Source organism: Rousettus aegyptiacus, unplaced genomic scaffold (assembly GCF_014176215.1).
Source record: "Rousettus aegyptiacus isolate mRouAeg1 unplaced genomic scaffold, mRouAeg1.p scaffold_m13_p_3, whole genome shotgun sequence".
Classification (NCBI taxonomy): Eukaryota; Metazoa; Chordata; class Mammalia; order Chiroptera; family Pteropodidae; genus Rousettus; species Rousettus aegyptiacus.
In genome coordinates this window covers 139,905,991-139,923,106 of record NW_023416306.1, presented here as the reverse complement: position 1 = coordinate 139,923,106, position 17,116 = coordinate 139,905,991, and the positions used below count along the sequence as shown (strand labels likewise).

Sequence of the window (17,116 nt, the reverse complement as noted above, 5' to 3'; positions counted from 1 at the left end):
TTTCTCATGAGTCAATTGCTAGAGTGGGCAGAGAGCTGGCAAAACCAAGCTGACGAGGAGGGAGAGGTGGCTGGCACTTTGCTGTGGGACTCGGCCTCATTAGCGCTTGGCAGCACAGACCTAACGGATGTATTGAAGTATTGTTGGGAGGATCCCCGGATCCATAGGTTCACAGAACATCCCCAGCAGATGAGCAGACAATGGTGTGTGTATTGGTGCCGGAGTCAGCATGCCCAGGCAAGAACTGCAGCCCAGTATTTATTGCTCTACTGCTGTTTCCCATTATGGATGTCCCTGAAGGCTCTAGCACTGGGCGCAATTTTTCAGATAGAAATTTAGTAACTCAATTGGCATCCACCTGGGCCCCGTGGCAAGCAGGGAAAAAAAGCTTGTTTTCTCTTAAAGTGACAACACGGTGATAAATAGGTCTCCTGTCTCTTCCCCTGTTGTAATACTCACCCTCTGGCTCTGCTGGATATGAAAACTGTTTCCAGAAGCACCTTGCTAGAGAGAGGCGTGCCTTACCCCTGTCCTCCCAAACCGAGCTCGAAGCAGAGTGTAGGCACAGAACTGGACTGGGAGCCTGGTGACTATTGACAATACCAGATTTTCCTCCAGGTCTTTCCACCCCAAAAGAAAGCTCAAACATTGTCAGTATACAGGGTAACCCTCCCTCCCAGCTTCCCTGTGAGGTAGGTAGGTAATAAGTCTTGAGGACTGTCAAAGTCAGAATAGCTACAGAGGAAACAATGCGGGGTGCGGCCCGGAGAGGGCCCAGGGGAAGATGGCACCTTGCCAACAGGTGCTGAGGCTGTCCTCAGCTGAATTTAACTTAAAAAAAAAAAATAAAATAAAAAGTTCACAGTGGGCCTTTCTGTTCTCCACACTAGAGATAGATGGCAACCAGTCTCCCCAAGACCTTGAATTTGCTCCAGACTAACTTTCAAGGGCCACAGAGATTCTCACAACAGATCAGAGGGGAGTCCCAGAGTCCTCCTGAGCTGGTGCCTCACAAACAGCCCTGTGCAGAAGCTGCCAGAAGAAAGAGGTGCTTCTTGCTCCTTCCTGACACCCTGGGACCCAAGAATCCTAGGGATCCTGGGCTTCAAAGCCATTTTGGTGGTGACAACAAACCCACCTACAAACCAAGAAGGTGCCTCCCTGGCTTACATCCCTTCATGTTAAGAAACCTTCCACTTCTGATTACTGCCACCCTCTCCCTCTTAGGTCTTGGGTGCCGGCCCTGGGAGGGAGACCTTCTCTGCTCCTGAATGCAGGCCCTCTTCGAGTGTCCTCCGTGCTGCGCCCCCCAACCCTCCTTTAGAATCATTTGGGGCACTCTTAAAGAAATAAATATTTAGGCCCCACCTCCAGACCCACTGAGGTGGTACCCAGGAATTTTAAATCATTTTTTTAATTAACTTTCTAAGTATAGTCGAAATACAATATTATATTAGTTTCAGATGTACAACACAGTGACAAATTATTTTTAAAAGAAACTCAGATGATTCTGATGCAGCCATCCATTCACAGGCTAGCTTTGAAGCCAGAGTCCTGTAAAGAGGAAGGATTCCAGACCCAAAGACAAATTCCTTCTGTGCCACAACTGACAATGTATTTAGACAAGCTCTTATAACATCTCCAGGCCTTCATTTCCTCATCTCTATGGTACTGATATTTTTAAAGCAGTGATTTTTTAGTGGCATTATCTTGCTGCCTTCTAAGCCTCACCGTTTCACATGAGATTTAGTATCCCAGAGAAGGAGAGGGTAGAGCCCGTGGAGCCACACCCCTATTATTCCAGGGTGAGCCAGGGCTGGAGATAGTGGTCTTCGAACTTCCAGACACTTTTCACTTTCCAAGGTACCCGTGGTCTAGAGTGTTATAAGGGAATCCGTGTTATGTCTGCTACACTTTCTTTATCCTTCTTCCCTTACTCTACAGAGGAAGATAGACAACTCAGAGAAAGGAAGCCACCTCAAATCTTACTAAGATGCATTTTCCTAAGATACAAAACCTCCAGGCAACAAACAAAAGAACACTTTAACATCAATGTCTGCAAAGCCCACCTGAATTACCAAAACAACCCAAGCATCCTTTGACGAAGAGATATGTTTCCAGTACCATTATTTTTAAGTTTCATAATCAACCATAAAAATGTGTAATTGTGTGTGTACATAATACTGCTTTGACCAATTGTATACTAATAATAATTCTAATGAGAATTTAATCCATAATACATTTTCTAACAGAGTACTGTATGACCAAAAAAAAAATCTAAATTAAAAATTTTCAATGTATATATATTTTTTTGTTGAAAAGAAGAATGCTAGGGTATTAACAAAAGACTTTCAAGCACAAATATATATCATGTTAGGATCAATTTCTGCAAGAGAAGTGAAATGGAAATACAATTTCAAGGAGAAAAAAGAAACATTATAAAACTTCCAACTGTTAAGAAAGAGCTTGTTCATATGTTTTTGAACCATGGGTATTAAATCACTATGCTACTTAGATTCCATTGAGTAAGTTTAAAAGAGTGTTATAACAGTTTCATTCTAAAATATCAATATTTACAGTATGCCAGAAACTACAGCCTTTGCAACTATTTAATTTAGGTGGGAAACATCTGATATCAACTTGAAAAGGAGGTCACAGTTTTTTTGAAGTTTTAAGGGGGCCACACAGAAAATGAGTTTGAAGACCACTGGGCTATATGATAGGGCTGTACTACATGTCAAGGGGGGCAGGGAGCACACAAGGTGACATGGGGCAGTGGACGCCATGGCCCTTTCCGGCCCCAGGGAGCAGTCAGTCAATGGGGCGTCCTGGAAGACAGGTACATTAAGGATGCTTTCTGGGTTCCTCGTGGCCCAAGTATGGCATTCAGGGATCCAGAAGTGCCAGCACAGCCATAAAGGTGCCAAGTGATCAGTCCTACAGACGTCAGGACGACACAGATGACCCAACCCCAGCAGTGACACACATTCTGGAAGACCAAACAGGTTTATTTACCCTGCCTGGTCACCGGACCCATGGAGGAGAGCACTGAGCCTCCTAAAGTCCAAGCCCCTGACTGTGGAACTCCAGTGAGTCCTGCTGACACCCAAGATCATCTTGTGGGTGAAGGGGGAAGTGAGGAACACTGCAAGAGTCCCTAATCATCAAAGCAGAACTGGTCATCCAAAAGATACCAACTGGCCCTGACAGGGAATTTAACTTAGAAAATCCTGACTATTTAAGCAGAAAAGAGGCTATAAAGCTGAAGAGATTGGGGTGTTGTTAATTGGAAAAAAAAAATAGTTTAAATTCTTTGTGCATAGAGTGTTGTGTGAGCAAATACGCCATCCTATTACACCTGTAAAATGGGGTTAATGATATTTACCTTGCAAGGTTACCATAAGAATTAGAGAAAATATACATAAAGTCACCCAGAATGTATGTTTGGGCAAATATTTGTTTTTTTAAAGTATGCCAGCCTCCACTGCTACCTGTGAGATGAGAGGATGCTTACACTGTGGTCTCTGGGGCCTGCCTCGAGCTGTCCCCACCTTTGTGTGACAATGACATTCTCTGGGCACTGAAGCCCACTCTTAAAGAAGCAGGAAGCTCTCCCTCCTGTCACATTCTGTATTTTATACCTGGGTAGTTGGGGTGCTGCTCTTGGCTGCAATATATTACAGAGTTGGAGAGAAACCTGTTCTAGTGAAAAAGTCCTCATACTCTTAGAATCAGTCCTCTGATAACTAGGGTATTGTTATTATCAGGCCCTACTCTTCCTTGGGATGGGTTTGTTTCAGAGAATGCCCTCTTCCTTCCTTCCGTGAAGCTGCCCAGAAGTCCCCCTGATAAAGCCGGATCCCAGAGGATGCTGAGAGCTCAGCCCTGGAAGCATATTGGCTGTCGAACTACTGAAACATAAGTTTCCAGGCTGCTTCCCGGACATTTGTGTCTAATTTCATATTCTTTCTCTCCAAGATGGCTACCCAAATTATAAACAGTTCAGACTTCGCATCGCCTAGATCTGCCCCATCTAGACCTTATTCTTACTCTTTCCTGGTGATTAAAAAACAGAACTGGGCCTCACATGCTGTTGTAAGAAAACCCTAACTGTGCCAGCATTAAAAGTACCTCCGCAGATTTAAAAAAAAAAAAAAAAAAACAGCACTTTCAAGTTAGCTTTTCACACCAAGTTCTCTCAGATAATGAATTCATTGATCAAATGTTAATTAAGCACCCACGAAGTACAGGCACCAGGCCAGGTCCTTCAGGCCCAGTGCCAGGACGACCTTACAACCAAGAGGGGGATATGTGTGAAAATTAATAAAGGAAACCTCAACTAGAATTGGAGTGGGGAAGGCCTATACAGGGAACTCTCATACTCTACCACTAGTGGTCAATTACCCCCAACAGGAAAATGTCAATTGCACAAAACAGGAAGATGTCAATTGCACCAAACAGGAAACCGAATCAATTATAATATGAGTTGATTCCATTATAGACCCCACACAGAAGACATATACCTTGCACTCCCAAACAGGAAGTACAATGACTTTACTACTCTGACAGGAGGAGGAAGATTTCTTTCCTGCCCAATAACAAGCCGAAACAATTAAAATGCTACAGTTCAGTCAATAAAAAGCTGATCTCACCTGAAATTTTACTTTCTTCCAATAAACTTTATTTTTCCTTGCTGATAACGTCTTTGTCCTGCCCACCTTTCTATAAAAGCCTTCTATCTTGTATAAACCATGGAGTATCTCTGCTTTCCAGAAGAGATGCTGCCCAAAGCATGAATTGTTTAATAAAGCCAATTAGATCTTCAAGTTTACTTAGTTAAATTTTGTTTACTAAAATTTGGTTTTGACACTTACAAATAACTGCCTGAGGAATCTGCAAACTCCTCTCCTTACAGCCAAAGATCAGCCTAGAAACACCAGCATGTGCCGCCCTACTGTGTCCACTCCCCGAGATTCATCAACTAAAGGGTTAACACAGCAGGAGATGGGGCCATAACGGTTGTTAATATTTTAATATCATTAACTAGTATTCTCCACCAAGTCCTTCGGTTCTATTGGTCTTCATTAGTGACCAATAAACAGACCCAGGAATAGTGACCATCTGATTATCTATACGGAAATCCCAGATGAGTCTGGATGACCCTGTGAATGTTCACCACACATACAGCCTCATATGAGTAGATCTTGCTTAAAGGAAATTTCACTCTAAAACTTGAGTCTAAAAAAAGGCCAACTGGGAATTCTAATTACTTTTATAGAATTAATGAAAGATAGGATTCATTCAAATAACAGCTTTCTCCTACTGCATTTAAGATATGTTTGTATTTATAATAATTTATACACTATTACTCAGGAACACATCCACTGGGTAAACTGAGTTCAAACATTTGTTCATTCATTCAGTAAAAATGTATCGAGTATGTACTATATGCCAAGCATAGTTCCAGGTGCTAGGGACACCGTAGTGGACAAAACAGACAATTATTTTCATGGAGCTGACATTCTGCTGGAAGTGGACAAGTAACAAGCAAATATGCAATGTGTTAGGTTGGGGTAAATGCTATGTATAAAGTAAAGTAAAGGAGATATTGGAGCAAGTAGGTAGGGAGTAAGGTGCTATCTTCATAGGGAAGGCCACTCTGCTAGGTAGTGTTTAAGCAGAGAAGATCTAGGCAGAAGAAAAAAAGGCCCCAGTGTTTGACATCGGAACCTGCTTGGTGTGTGTGAGACACAGCAAAGGCGGCTGGTCCTGGCGCTGGAGGGGGTTTAGCCCAAGGGAGCATGAAAGGTGAGAGGATATGAGGTCGGAGAGTGAACCAGGACTTAGGTCTGAACTGCTTAAAGCTGGCATTTGTTCTGGAAAAGCTCTCCACATGCCCAGCATATAATCAGGACTCAAAGTCTCCCTGACTCCTCTAGAAAATTCAATCATAAAATTCTAAACCAAGTTTAGAAACTTTAAACACATTTCAGATTAAAAAACAATTTCCTTCCAATATCCTGTAACTTTACACTGGGATACCCATGGCAAGCTGGACATGGTACACAATAATTCCTTCTCACTGAATAAGTGTGCTGTCAGCTACCCGGGCCAGAGAGGAAGCATGGTGCTCTCACAGACTGAATTCCACTCTGCTTTTGATTAGGTATTTGTGTTGCACCACCAGTTCCCGGAAGGCTCGCTGATACGCCAGCTGCTGACAGCTGGGTATGCAACATGCATTGAAAAGGTTATGCTCTGATGCTGACCTCCAAATTCCCCATAATACATGTGAATGGGCTGGGAAGCAAATTAAACCCAACCCGGTGTCATGCCTTATCTAAAGAGCAGTATTCTTCAAATTCTCACTTCTTCCTTCGATAACTTAGACTTTATCCTACACTTTAAATAATTAAAATAACACCAATGACTTTCAGCAGTTATGCTCCCCCTTCATACCTCTAAGGAATTCGGTTACTAGTATATGAGAAGGGCCAGTATCTCAGGACTCCATGCAGCGTCTGCCACAATCATGTTGAAGAAAGACCATTTCTTCATGTGGGTAGTTATAGTTGTGCAGCATGGTCGACTATAGGAAGTTATCAGGCAGCATCTTAGCAAGAGATAAAAACTGCTTATAGAAACTGATCAACTAGGCAATCCATCTCTCAAAAAGATTCTGGCTTCCTCTCCAAGCAAAAAGATAATCTGGAGAGAATTTAGTAAATAATGACTCAACTCCCAAAAGTTACTAACTAGTTATTTTGTTTTTTAATTTGAAAGTAGCTTGTATAAAAAATATTCTCATCATAGAAATATATTAAGACAATTGAGGAAAGCATGAAGTTGAAAAAGTGAGAGAAAAAATAAAGTCATCTGATATCACCACCCAGAGATAATTTATGTTAATATTTTGGTGAATACTTTTCCAGACTACCTTTTCTGCGTGAGCACACACACACAATTTTATATAAATGGAATCAAAGTGGACTTAAAGATTCCAGAGCTGCTTTTTTCCCTCTCACATATCGTAGATAGCTTTCTAAGTTACTGATTATAGACCTAAGTCATCATTTTAAGTAGATGCATAATATTCCATTATAGAAATAGTGGTGGTCATAAAATTAATTAACTACACTGATATATATAAAGAAATATGGCTTCTTTATGAGTCATGTGTGGACCCATTCACAAGCTACTGGAGAAAAAAATAATTTAGTCCAATTCCATAGTCTTAGTAGAATCTCATAATGTGAATTGTCCCTGAAGAATAACATTTTTTTCTAGGCAAAATGCTTAATCTCTCTTATTCATTTATCTCTCACAGCTTCTCACGAGGACGTGTAGCTGTATGGCAGGAAATGGTACAGATTATGTGACATTACAGTGACAAGGAAGATGGATCCTCAGAGACATCTCCTTTGCCTGGTCCTCTGGACCGTAGCTGGGACTTCCAGTGATGTGGTAGATGTTACCTGCTCCCAGAACTGAGACTGCTATGGTACAACTGACCATCTTGTTTTTGTCCAGGCAATGAGCAAAATCCACCTCCAAGAACACTCACCATATATCGCTGTGGTGAGGGCCATCTCGGAAAGGTGTGAGCTTCCCAGGGAACATAACCAGTATCAGAGCTGCTCAAGGTAACACACATGAAAAGAGGCCATACTGTTATATCTTGCATTGCATCCTTGGGAAACTGTTCAAGACAGAAATATTGCAAGTCCAGGATGGCTGCCCAGTTATTCCATCCAAGGGACAAATCTGCTGTGGTGTTAGAGGTCCCAGCTCTTACAGCCTCTTCCACCTGCCCCCAAGGCTCTGCTCATTCAGTGGGTCTCTAGCCCCTCTATAGATCTTTGAGGTTGCAGTAGCTGGTTCTTTCTTAGTCTAGAATCCTCTTGATAGCAGAGCCAGTGATCAGTAAAACACTCTCCAGTTGGGTTTGCTACTCCCTTAGGGGATTCAGATGTCCCATCACCTGCTTCTCCGACCATTGTGACGTCTGGGGTTCTCAATTATTGGATTCTTGTTTCTGCTCTGTGTTCCCATGGTGTCAAGTTCCCACTGTACTCTATCTATGTCCCCGCCCCTCAAGACTTTAAGCACATTTCTTCTTCTCACCTTCAAGCTCCACGATGGCAGAGACCATGTCTGTTGTGTTCACTGTTGAGTTGACACTACCCTGCACAGGACCTGAACGTTATAGATGCTCAAGGCATATTTGAGAAATGAGCAAAGAAAAGAATGGATGGATGAATACATAAATGAGTTCCTGTACTGGTGTGGCCCTAAGAGGGGCATTTCCAGCCTGGCACTTGACTGCTATCATCCTGGGGATGCCTTTTCTATCCTCAGGGCCTGTCAGAATTCAGGAAGATACCCGGACAAGATTCTTGTTTCTGACATAGCTTCACTGTACCTGGGCACCATATTGGATACTAAAAAGCAGGAGATGCAAGGGAGGCTGGTCATTCAGAAATATGCTATTTTCTGACACCTGGAAAAAGAGAGATGCAGGGAGAGAGGAGGGAGGAATGGAGAGGGGAAGAAGAGGAGAGAGAGAGGGAGGGAAAGAAGGAGGGAGGAAAGGGGAGGGAGAGGAATGGAGCAAGGAAGGGAGAGAGAGACACAGAGATTGAGCTATGTGCTGCCAGGAGACCTGTCATACCCCATCCATGTCCCGCTGTCTCACTGTGGTGTCTTATTCTTATCAAGAGGTGGGAATCTCCCCTTTGTGATTTATCAAACAACTCTAATAAGTACATTTTATGATCCAGGTCATATCCTTTTAATAGACTCATTATTTTAAACCAGTTTTATAGCAATGAGAAAATAAAATGTACCATAAATTGTTTTTCACTAAATGTCAATTAGCTGTTCTATTTAAGCACTGCTTCTAAATCCAAAAGGAAGAAAGTTATTTGTGCTAAATAATATGTTGCTACAGTAGGTGTCAAAAAGGTAAGTTCACATTAATTTTAATTCATTGAGATAAACTATTGTTTTCTATTTTCATTTTTAAAATACTGCTTTTTTTCCGACTTATAAAAAATGATTCTGGATTTTTATTGTCATTGTTTATTTATTTGTTTCCCTGATTTAAAAAGAGTTACTGATATTTTTCTGTGCATTCAAATATAAATATAATTAGCCCTAGCCAGACAATAAATTCAAGGAAAAAATTAGGCTTTTCCTTGTATCATAAGTTATCTGAGAAAGTTTACTAATTATCTTGCTTTATGCTAACAGCCCCTACTCAGGATGTGTTTATTGAAAAATCCCTTAAACTACATCAGAGGTATACTAATAAAGCAAAATATTATTTCTTTCTAACTTCTTGCTGGAGTGAAACACTGCCACCTTTTTACTGGATGGAGGTGGGAAGATGCCATCCTGCCACACTGTCTCCAACCCAGGGCAAAATTAGCTCCAAACTCGTTATGGCGCTCATTCGCGTGAGCTGCTTCAGCCTGGTGTGGTCACTGGTCTGTTCCCCACAGTGCAGCCAGAAACATCTCACGGCCGCCACCTTTTTAAAGCAGTCCCCATCAAAAATTCTGTGCTGCGGTTAACCTTCTCTTCCATTTGGATTGTCCTTCAGTCTTGTTCTAATAAAATCTCATCCAAGAGAGCTACTATTTAGCTAACAATATCATATGCTGTACTTAAAATTTTCTAAGAGGGTAGATCTTATATTAAGTGCTCTTACAACACACACATAAACACAAAGTAGTAGTAGTAATAATAGTAATAGTAATAGCAAAAGGAAACTTTGGGAGGCAATGAACATGTCTGTGGTCTTGAAGGTGCTGATATTTTCACAGATATACCCCCAAACTCAATGAGTTGTTAAACTGAGTTGTAAGTATGTACAGCTTTTTACATGTCAATCATACCTCAATAAAGTGGTTTAAAAATATAAAAATTAAAAAAAATTTTTTTTTTAAATCTAGTCGTGTTGCTCTCTCAGCTGATGACTCACCATGGCTGGCTGCTAAGATCATGCTCCTGCTCACAGGCTGTGTAAGAATTAGCATTCTATTCATCCAGGAATAAAAGATAATCACCAACAGAAACCATGTGCTATAAAATTCTATTTCCAGGCTTATAAACTCAAGTCATGAAAGATAGGAACAACCGAAATTAATATGAATAAAGTAGCACATTGAAAGGCATTATTAAAACTAAAGCTGATCACTTAGTTTAAAGTTGGTCAAGGACGATATTTTCATAGTAATAATGAAAGCAAAGAAATAGTGACAACAGGAAGCCAAGAAAAGATATTTTGTGAAAAGAGTCCAGATCTTGGAATTAATGAAAGTTTCTCTACACATGTCACGCTAGTTTAGGCATCTTGATAGCATCACAGGTGGTTTTTCAAAGCTAAGATGGAATCACAGAACTATGTATTATGTGTTTCATAACTTCAAGTTTCAATGGAGATTTCTGCATTTACCCAAAACCTTTGAAATAATTGCATAGGGTCATAATCGTAATTTTCTACCTACCATGTTGTTGGAGATGTTGTTTTGGTGTATCTCAAAGATTTTGGAGCAGCAGTTTGAGACAATGTGATTTGATTAAGTGTGTGAATTTTTTTTTAAGTGAGTGCATAAGCATGTAATTCATGTTTTTAAACAGATGTTAAGAAATGCACATTGCTTATTTAGCTTTCTATCAGTTCTACTCACTCTATTTCCATGCCTCTGATTTTTATTAAAGCGATTTTCTTTATTTGGCATAATTTTCCTATTCTTAACTTCAAACAAAGTAATTATTTATATGACTTATTTTCTACTAACCCTTGAAAATATATTTCCCTCCCAGCCTCCATCTTTTTTCTTGGTAGTGTTGTCTAGATTCATAACAGCTAACATTTACTGCCTGCTCACTGTGTTCCAGGCACTATATTATCTCATTTAATACACTGAAAACACAGCTGTAAATTCTCCTGTTACTTTTGCTTAGTAGAATTTTTTAAGCCCCATTTATTAGTATGAGAATCAGCAGCAGCATAGCTGCTTGGAATAGACCAAAACCACAATCCACTCCATGTTCAAACCCTGGGACTGAATGTGGCTGTCGGGTCCAGCTGGCCATAAGCAGCCTCTGAAGGATTCCATTTAATGCCTTAATGAATACTCCTCACTGGGCTAATTCAAAGAAAATGGCTTGTCACTGATGATACCTGACTATAATAAGTGGCCAAAATACTTTCCCAATAAATATTACACGATGAAACAGGTCTAGAGCCACAGTTGGAAAATCAGCAGCCAAGAAGCACTGCAAGAAGGATGGGGCAACTTTGCAGCAGAGGGCCAAGGCCCTGGGAGGTAGCAGGGATTCATGCTAGCAGGACGTTTCCTCCATCCTGTCAAGTAATTTATCATTCATTTAAGCATCTATTTGATAAAGTTTGTTACATTATATAGAGACACTCTCCTGGGTCTCAGCAGGACACAAAGATTAATGCACTTCAGTTTTAAGGAGCTGTGGGTTGGTGGGTTTGAAAGAACCTGATAGGATCTAGGTGAAGCACTGCTGCCCCATATCGACATGTGTGGTACACTCCCTGCTGCGGGCAGAGAAAACCCAAGTCCCTGAGTTAAAGGAGGTGCCAAAGGGCAGTGAATCTGGATTTGTTAGAGAGAAAAATCCTGCAAAGGATACTACAAAAGAACAGGTGGTGGATGCTGGTGATAGGAAACAGAATTCCTAGAGAAATCACCAGGGATTTAGAGACACACAAGAGCTGAGCACAGGCCATCACTATTACATAACCCAAAGTTCCTGAAAAATGCAAAACTTACAGAGTATATAGTTATACAATCTCTTAGAGCTTGCATACTCAGTATAAACAGCAAGTGCTGATTCTTGATAACACTGTCTACTTGAAAAATATAACAAACACTATAAAACAGACACTGGTAAAGTCCTAAGGCTTAACAACATCAAAAGTAAATATATACCATTCACTTTTTATGGAGCTTTATGATCCAATAAAAATGCAATAAGTAGACCATTGAGTTACTATACTATCCCAATATAACAATAAGGCTCAAAAGACACCATCTGAAGCAAAAGAAAAGCCAAATGATCAAATATACCTAAACTATCTATAGTACATCCAAACTAGCAATATGGTATTACTTATAGCTGTAGACAGATCATCAGGGAAAATTAACTAAAGTATTGTGATCTGTGAGTTTCCTGGTCACAGGAAAAAACAAGAAAGCCTTTGTACATGAAGCGTGAAGCTGAGGGAAAATGGATTATCTGCCGTGATACAAAATGTGTCTTGCATTGATCATTTAGCAGTCAGATAATTTCATATTTTATGTCAATAGCCATGACAATTAGTAAAATTCTTTATCTTAAAGTCATACATACCAAACCTATGAAAGTTGCCATGGAAAGAACATACATAGTCTTTGGAGCTAGATAGGAGGTGACCTCCTGGCTCCTCTCCTTACCATTAAGATGACTTTGAAAAAAAAAAAAACCCTTTAATTGTCAGTTTTATTAAACTATAATTTTAATTACTTAATCTTACAGCACTGTTATAAGATTATAGATTAGGTATGGAAATAACAAATGTCAAGTACCCACTAAATCATAACTGCTATTATTATTTTAATTAAAAGGAATGGAAAGTCTTTAAATACTAACAAACAATATTTCCTGTGACAAGATTTCAAAAAGATATCACCAAGATTGCCATCTTAAAAAACAAGTCAGAATTAAAATGGAGTACTAAAGATAGTCAAATAACCCAAAATGAGCAGGAAAAGAGAAATGAAGAAACAAATGATATGGAGAACAAACAAATAATAAAATGGTACACCTAAATCCAAACATATCAATAATTACATTCATCATAAATGATCTAAACATACCAATTAAAAAATGGAGACTGTTGGAAGGGAAAAACAAAACTACTCAAATGTATGCTCTCTAAAAGAAACTCAGTTCAAACATAACAATATATGTATGTTAAAAGAAAAGGATAAAAAAATATATCATGCAAACACTAATGAATAATAAAAGAGAGATGAAGTGGCTATATTAATATCATACAACTTAACTTTAGAGCAAAATAAATTACCAGAAATGAGGGAATTATATAATGATAAAAGAGTCAATTCCCTCAAGAAGGCATACATTCCTTAATGTGTATGTAATTAACAACACGGTCTCAAAATATTTGAAGCAGAGACTGAAAAAACTAAAAGAGGTAATAGGAAAAAAACATAATTATGTTTGGAGACTTCAACAATCTTCTCAAGGTAATAGATAAAATTGGTATATAAAAAATCAGCAAAGGTATCAAAGCACTGAGTAATACTATCAACCAACTAGATCTAATTATATTTAGAAAACACTCACTTTATAAAGCAAAATGAAATTTTTTTTCAAGTGCACATAGACTATTCACCAATCATTTAGGTATAACCTTAATTTAAAAAAAGACAAAACCTTGAGACTTGAAATCATGCAAATAAGACCTCTGACCTTTATAGAATTAAACTAGAAATCAGTAATAGGAAGATAAGAGAAAAATTCTCTAAACACTTGAAAATTAAACAATACATTTCTAAATAATCATGGTTCAAAAGGGAAATCTCGAGGGAAATATTTTTTTTTAATTTAAACTGAATGAAAATGAAAATAAAACACATCAAATTTTGTAGGATACCTCTAAATTAGTGCTAGAAGGACATTAATAGCACAAAATACTACGGTGAAAAAAAGGTTTTAAATAGACAATCTGAGATTTCACCTTAAGTAACTCAAAAAGAATAGCAAAATAAAACCAAAGCAAGCCAAAAGAAGGAGACAATAAAGGACAGTAATCCATGAAATTGAAACAAAAGGAATAGAGAAAAGTAGTGAAAAAATAGCTGATTATTTGAAAAGATAAAGTTAATAAATCTCTAACAAGACATAAAGAAAGAAGAGAGAAGACACAAATTACCAATACCAAAAATTAAAAAGGAAATATCACTACAGACCACACAGACATCAAAAGAATAAGGAAATGCTACATACAACTCTATAAATTTGACTAATGAGATAAAATAGACAAATTTCTCAAAAAACACAAACTAACAAAATCATCCAAGATGAAATAGAGAATCTGAACAGGCATGAAACAACAATTACGGAATTAAGTTAAACGCCTTTCAAAAATGTATATCTTCAGGTCCAAATATCTTCTCTGGCGAAATCTACCAAATATTTAAAAAAGAAATTACATGTCCATTGCAGCATTATTTACAATAGCCAAGGTATAAAAACAACCTAAGTATCCATCAATGGATGAATAATGGTTAAAGAAGTGTGTGTGTGTGTACATGTATGCATGTATGTATGTACGTACGTACGTACATACACATATTCACAACAAAATACTACTCAGCCATAAAAAAGAATGGAATCTTGTCATTTGTGACAACATGGATGGACCTAGAGGGCCTTATGCTAAGTGAAATAAGTCAGACAGAAAAAGAAAGAATACCATAAACTCTCATCTACATGTGAAATCTAAATTGTAAAACAAACAAACACCAAAAATACCAAGCTTACCCATACAGAGAACAGATTGGTGATTGCCAGAGGAGAGGCAGGGGTTAGGGAGTCGGGGAAATGGGTAAATAGATCAAAAGGTACAAAATTCCAGGTACAAAATAAATAAGTCATGGGATGTAATGTACAGTATGGTGACTATAGTCAATCATACTGTATGGCATATTTAGAAGTTACTAAAAGAGTAAATCTTAGAAGTTTGCATCACAAGAAAAAATTATGTGACTATATTTGGTGAAGGACGGTAACTAGACTTAATGTGGTGATCATTTCATAGTGTATACAAATATCAAATAATTATGTTGTACATCTAAAACTAATACATGTCAATTATATCTCAAAAAATAAATATATTAACTAAAAAAGAAAAAAAAAATTACTCAAATTCTATAAATCTCATTCAGAAAATAGAAGAGTAGAGAACAGTTTCCACTTCATTTTACAAGGCCAGAGGTCACCGCACTGATACCAAACCAGACAATGATAACAAAAGAAAGACAAATTAAAGGCCAATATCCCTCATTGAAATAGATGTAAAAATCTTCAACAAAATATCAGTATATTGAATTCAACAATACATTAAAAGAACAGTATACTACAACAAAGTGGGGCTTATTCAGGGAATGTAAGGCTGGTTCGTGTTTCAAATGTAATCACGTAATCCATCACATTAACATTCTTAAGAAAAAATACCACGATCATTTCAATTGATGAAAAAAGTCATTTGAAAAAAATCAACATCCGTTATGACAAAAATTCTCAACAAACTAGGAATACAAAGGAACTTCCTCAACCTGATTAAAGGCATCTACAAAAAACCTACAGCTAACGCCGTAATTAATGATGTAAGTTTAATATTTTATCCCTTATACTTGGAACAAGGCAAGGACATCCACTCTTTCCAGTCCTATTCAATATCCAGAAGTCTTAGCTTGTGCAATTAGCAATAAATAGAAATAACGAACAAGGAGACCAGGCAAAATGGTGTAGATGCTAGAAGCTTTGTTCCTCTGCTCTTGCAACCACATCAAAGTTGTAATGGAAATATGGAGCAAACTGCAAGTAGAGTTGCCTAGGGATGAACAAAAGTCCTACAACTAGGGGAAGAAATAAGAAATCACCCTGCAATGGTAGGAAGTAGAAGGGGGAAAGATGTGAAGTTGCCAGGTCCTGAGCAGCAGAGTGAGACGGAGGCTACGGCAGCTGCAGATACTCCTCTAAATAGGCTGTGACTGCAACTGGCCTTTTCTCAGTGACAGACTCACTTACTCTGAGCACCAGCACCAAGTCAGCTGCTTAGGGGGCCCCAGGAATTTACATGGCGTTGCTGAGTTGTCAGAGCAAGGGCTAGAAGCAAGGCTTTCTCCTCCTGGGCATAAGTGCTGGCAGTATCCATTGTTCCTCTGTGGAGCCCTCACCCTCTCCCAGTGCGGATGCAGCACCCACCATAAATGAGATGTCATCGAATTAGATAAGAGGTCACTCCGCCCAGGGGATTCCCTGAAACTCCACCTCCCCCAACTTGCGGCTTTATCCAAGCCACATCCAGTTGTGTCCTCAGTGAGTTCTGTGCAACTTACCGAGCAGCTCCAAGACTCACACTGGTGGCAGCTAACCTCAATTTCTGGCATAGCTTCGTGAGGCAATCATAAGCACTGCTCTATGGATTGCTGAATCTTAACAGGTGGCTACAGAGGGATAGAGGCTAGGGCTAAACTTGGCTGGCAGCTGAACCCCTTTCAGGACTGTGCCACTGGACATCTACTACATGAAGCCATGCTAATAAGACCTGGAGACTTAGGAGCTTTGCTTAGTACATAGAAACAGACACAGAAAAACAGCCAAAATGGGAAGACAAAGAAGCAGAAACCATATAAGAGGATAGAACAGAGATTTAGGAATAATGGAGTCAAGCATCCTAATAGATGCAGAGATCAAAACAGTAGTTATAAAAATGCTTAACAAAATTAAGGGAGGTATAGGTGAACTCAGTGAGAACTTTAACAAAGAAGGGGGAAAAAACATAAAAATGGAAATGGAAATTATACAAGGGAACCAGTCAAAAATGAAAAATGCATGATCTGAGATGTAGAATATATTAGAGGAAATCAACAGAGTGGATGAAGAAGAGGGTCAAACTATCAATATAGAAGATGGAGAAGCCAAGGACACCCAATCAGAATGGCAAGAAAAAAGAAGCCAAGAATATAATAATAATTTAAGGAGTCTATGGGACAAAATTAAATGTAAAAATATCCATGTCATAGGGGTACCTGAAGGAGAAGAGGGAGAACAAGAAGTTGAAAAGCTATTTGAAGAAATAATGATGGAAAACTTCCCTAATCTTGTGAAGGACATAGACATACAACCCCAGGAAGCTCAGAGTGTCCCAAAAACCAGGAATGCAAAGAAGCCTACCCCAAGACACATCAAAATTAAAATGTCAAAGGTTAAATACAAAGAGAGAATCTTAAAAGCAGTTAGTTATCTACAAGGGAGCTCCCATAAGACTGGCAGTTGATTTCTC

At 38.9% G+C, this 17,116-nt stretch overlaps 1 long non-coding RNA gene across 1 annotated transcript in view; it reads right to left on the bottom strand.

Annotated features, from left to right (window-relative positions):
- LOC107516423 overlaps positions 1 to 17,116 on the bottom strand; it is a 184,042-nt gene that overhangs the window by 145,535 nt on the left and 21,391 nt on the right. The gene's annotated exons all lie outside the window — the stretch shown is intronic.